This window comes from Arvicanthis niloticus, chromosome 8, assembly GCF_011762505.2.
Source record: "Arvicanthis niloticus isolate mArvNil1 chromosome 8, mArvNil1.pat.X, whole genome shotgun sequence".
NCBI lineage: Eukaryota > Metazoa > Chordata > Mammalia > Rodentia > Muridae > Arvicanthis > Arvicanthis niloticus.
In genome coordinates, this window is record NC_047665.1 from 39112176 (window position 1) to 39117422 (window position 5247).

A 5247-nucleotide genomic window follows, 5' to 3' on the forward strand; every position below is an offset into this window, starting at 1 on the left:
TTTTATGGTCTCTGGTGAGAAGTCTGGTGTAATTCTTATAGGTCTGCCTTTATATGTTACTTTGCCTTTTTCCCTTACTGCTTTTAGTATTTTTTCTTTGTTTTGTACATTTGATGTTTTGACTATTATGTGGTGGGAAGTATTTCTTTTCTGGTCTAAACTATTTGGAGTTCTGTAGGCTTCTTGTATATTTATGGACATCTCTTTCTTTAGGTTAGGGAAGTTTTCCTGTATAATTTTGTTGAGGATATTTACTGGTCCTTTAAGTTGGGAGTCTTCCCCCTCATCTATTCCTATTATCCTTAGGTTTGGCCTTCTCATTGTGTCTTGGATTTCTTGTATATTTGGGGTTAGTAGCTTTTTGTATTTTGCATTTTCTTTGACAGTTGTGTCAATGTTTTCCATGGTATCTTCTGCACATGAGATTCTCTCTTCCATCTCCTGTATTCTGTTGGTAATACTTGTGTCTATGACTCCTGATCGTTTTTTTAAGTTTTCTATCTCCAGGGTATTGTCCTTTTGTGATTTCTTTATTGTTTCTACTTCCATTTTTAGATCCTGCATGGTTTTGTTTAATTCCTTCTCCCGTTTGGTTGCATTTTCTTGCAATTCCTTAAGGGATTTTTGTGTTTCCTCTTTAAGGGTTTCTATCTGTTCTTTGAGAGTGTTATTTATTTCTTTCTTAAAGTCCTCTATCATCATCATGAGAAGTGATTTTAATTATGAATCCTGCTTTTCTGGTGTGATGGGGTATTCAGGGCTTGCTATGATGGGGGAACTGGGTTCTGATGATGCCATGTAACTTTGGTTTCTGTTGCTTACGTTCTTGCGCCTGCCTTTTGCCATCTGGTTAAATCTAGTGCTACCTGTACTTCTGTCTCTGATTGAAGCCTGCCTTTCCAGTTGCCTCACTTGTGTTTGGTCTTCTAGGGTTCTAGATGTCTCTGTGATTTTTTCCAGCTACACTGATTACGGTGGTATCTCTAGGATGCCTCAGGATATGGTGCCTTCAAGGTGGCAGTCCAGCTAGGTGTCTGCTGTTCTGGGTGCAGTGTCTCCTCTTGGATATCTCAGGATATGTTGTCTGACGCTCTGAGTTCAGTTGTTCCTCTGTGGCTCTGGGTTGAGTGGACCTTCCAGTATGTCTCAGGCGGAATCCGGTGTCCACACAACAGCAGACCTGGCATAGGTCTGGTCCAGGCCTCAGACCTGGGAGATGGGCAGAAGGGGGTGCTAGCCGGCAGGGGTGGGTGGGGGTATCTCCTGGAATCTGAGCACTCAGGGCACCCACCTATGGGCTCAGGGCAGTATGTGGGTTTTCTTACCTAAAGCTGGCTGTGCGATCCTTGGAGCCCCCAGAATGTCTCCGGCGGGATCCGGGATGCACTCACCAACAGGCCGGGCAGAGGTCTGGTCCAGGCCTCAGAATGGAAGAGGGGCGAGGGGCGAAGGGGGTGTGCTAGTGCTGGCTGTGGGATCTGTGGAGCCCCCAGAATGTCTCTGGCAGGATCCGGGGTGCACTCACCAGCAGGCCTGGCAGAGGTCTGGTCCAGGCCTCAGACCGGAAGAGGAAAACCTGAGATTTTGAAGAAATAAACAAGTTAAAGGATAAATGAAAAGCTCAGCCAGGAGGGCAGTTGACTCCTCTGCATAAAAGCAATGGTCAGAGCAAAAAGCAGAAACAATTTCCAAAAGTCTCCCTGCAGCTCTGCCCTGGATACAACACCATAAGACCAGACACTGATTCTGCCCCTTGAACATCTTTTGTTCTAAGCACAGTGAGCTTTTAAAATTGAATAAATATATTTTATTTTTACTAGATTTGTTTCTCTTTATGTACATTTTACTTGTATACATTTTGCCTGAATATATTTCTGTGCATCATGTGTGCACTTGATGCCCATGGAGGTGAGAAGACAGCATTAGGTCCCCTGGAGTTATTTATGGTTGTGAACCACCATATGGGTGCTTGGAATTGAACCTGGGTCCTCTGCAGGAGCAACAAGTGCTTAACCACTGATTCGTCTCTCCAGCCCTGGTGTTGCCCAACTTTGAAATGTTTATAAAGGAACTCCTTCAGTTTCTCAGAATTTTCCCATTTAAGTTTCTGGCTTTGGGAGAGAGAAGAGAAAAAATTGACATTTGCAAGGAAACTCAAGGTACTATTTGTCTTCATAGCCCTCCTTGTCACCACAGGGACTGTAATTAGGACCAGAAAGTTTCTGGCTCAGCAAAAGACAGGGCACCAGGGAGAGCAGAAAGCTGGCATCCAGAATGGATGCTTTCCTTTGCTGTTTCTCCAGTTTGTGTGTTTGTCCTCACAGGAGTGAGAGGTTCTACTCAATAGTATCCTATATCAGATGCCCTTTAGCTTTCTCAGAATGGAGGAATTTACCATTCTTTCTTATGGTTTTACTGTTTCTGAAGTTTCCCTGTCCAAGTCAAAATGTAACACAATGTGACGTTACAGAGAATTGTGGGAGACACCAACATGACACAAAATCCTATAACAATGGATATTAGAGCATGTTAACACTGGGCAGACACTGTCCTAAGCACTATGTGCCTCTGCTCCAATAAATTCCCACAATACACCTGAATGGTACAAAGTGCCTTCCCTACATTAGTGAGTCTTAAAGGGGGCAAAAAATGTTCAAAGCCCAGCATATAGCAGTTAGGAAATACAGCATTTAATAGACATTTAATAGACAAAGCTTGAGCTTGTCAATTTTACAATCTGTCCTTCTCTAGTTTACTGATGGAAGTTCAAAGTAATTCAGAAATAATTTTGATGTGGAGAAGACACCAAATTGTAGAGGACAAATTGAAATTAAGGTCGTCATGTTAAGCACTGTTTTGTGAGGGATGAAGCAAATGGAATATGTTTCTGCTTCAAAGGCTCATTTTGCCTTCAATATAGAAAGTAAAAAAAAAAAGGAAGAAAGAAAGAAAAAAATATACCATTCATAAAAGATTACAATCATAATGTGAGATATTGGGAAGGCTGGGGCATTTCTGATGGAAAGCTTCAATAGATTGAACCAACATTGAAACAATTGGGAGGACATATGTTTGTTAAGACTCTATAAGAACAGTTTTGCTGAAGTATTTTAGGGAAAGTATTCCATGAGAAAGGGTAATAATAAGATTAATAGAAGTCAAAAGGAAATAACTTTCAGTATAATTCTACCCATGAATATTGGGAATGCAATTTTTACCACACTTAGTATCCCTTTGAGGCCATTAATCTAGATGTTTATACTTTGACTAAGTCACTAACCTTTGTATAATTTATGGTCAAAGGGCTTAGGAAGAAGAAGATACCATAACATCTCACCTGGGAACCTGATCCACTTGACCAAGTGCAACTTTCTGAGAAGCTGTAAGCTTTTTATTAGTGAGCAACATTTTACTAGTTCAATACCAACAATCATATGATTGTATACAGGGCAGTGAAGAGGATCAGGATGAAACAGAAACACAATCCAGTAGACTGAGCTCACACTGGGTAAGATGAAGGAAGAGGAAGGAGCCCATCAGCCCAATGTCCAGAACTGTATTGGCTTGAAAAGTGCCAAAATGATGTCATGCATTTAGCTTTTGTCTGGGAAGAGCATGGTCATATGAACTTAAGGGATGAAGTATCATTGTAAAACACAGGAAACTATCAGGTTTATGCCCTGATTGTAGCCATCATCGTTGCCATAGGAGTGAGGAAAAGAATGACAACCTGAAAACAGAACAAAACCAAAAAAAAAAAAAAATCAAACAAAAGAAAAAACAAAAAAGAACAACAAACTGTGATCACGCATCATAAAGTAAAAACCATGCATATTTACACAGTTGAGACCATTCTTTTCAACAGCATAAGCAAAGAAAGTATTATGCGTGTTTCTTAGATGATTTTTTCTAGTGATGTACATAAAATCAGAAGATGAAGTGGAGTAACATTACACAGGCCATAGTCTTCCTTTCTCTAGATGGTCCTGGAATTGTAGGAAATATCCTAGTATTTGTGAGATATGTGTACACTTCTGCCTTGGGGACTGAGAAAAGGCCGATAGACCTCATTCTCATCCATTTGGCATTTTCTAATCTCATCATTATTTGTAGCACAGGAATCACAGATATAGTCACAGGTTTCAGAAACCTCCTAGGAGATGTTGGTTGTAAAGTTATGGTTTATTTGGCAAGGATGGCACGGGGTCTCTCCATCTGCACCCCCTGTCTCCTCAGTGTGGTCCAGGCAGTCACCATCAGTCCCAGGACCACCCTGTGGACAAAACTCAAACCACAGACATCATGCCAAGTTCTTCCCTTTCTCCTTGTCTTTTGGATTGTCAATGTTCTCATAAGCTCCAACTTGCTCTCCTACATCAAAGCAGGCAGTAACTTGAACAGGTCTGTAGCTGCAAAGTTCATTGGCCACCACTATATGCTACCATCCAGACATATTAAGTGGCTTTTCCTCTCTCTCATGACTCTTTGTGATGTCATCTTTCAGAGTCTCATGGGCTGGAGCAGTGGGTCCATGGTTCTCCATCTGTATAAGCACCACAAGCGTGTCCTCTATCTTTACAGCACCAGGTTTGCAAACAACTCCCCTCCAGAAATCAGAGCTACATGGAGTGTTCTCACTCTTATGACCTGTTTTCTTTTCTTCTATTGGGTAAATTTTATTCTCTTTCTACACAGGTTTCACAGTGACACATGATTCTATTTTACTCAATATTAAAGTATTTTTAGAACTTGATTATGCAAGTTTCAGTCTCTATGTTCTCATCAGCAGAGGTGTCCATGTTCCTAGTGTCTTGCATGCCCACTGAGAAGTATAGAAAGTACATTCTATAGCTATTCTCTATGAGCTAAAGGTATTTGCATTGTAAACTGTTTTACCTTGATAAATTTTAGAATTGGAAACATGTTTGCTATGTAGCATTGGCTGACATGGTGGCCTGTAGGCAGCACAGTCAGAACTTGAGATACTTTGGGATGCCAAATGCTGGGATTACAGGCATTCCCCTCCAAACTGACATTTGCCATAATGTTCTAGTGTATCACTATATTAAATTAAATACTATAATAATGTATTTCATTTTTGTCAGAAGTCTGGCACTGCATACTTTTAAGTTTGGATTTCTAGTAAGGTAGACAGCAGATTCTTACCATTTTCCCATTCCACCATTCCTGCCATGTGACTTTTACCTTGACATTTGCACTTGAAATATTACTTTAGGTAATGCTACT

The 5247-nt window shown here is 40.8% G+C and overlaps 1 pseudogene; it reads left to right on the forward strand.

Moving 5' to 3' along the window:
• The first annotated feature begins 3934 nt into the window (after nt 1–3934).
• LOC117714222 (putative vomeronasal receptor-like protein 4) lies at nt 3935–4826 on the forward strand (annotated as a pseudogene).
• Nucleotides 4827–5247: the final 421 nt, after the last annotated feature.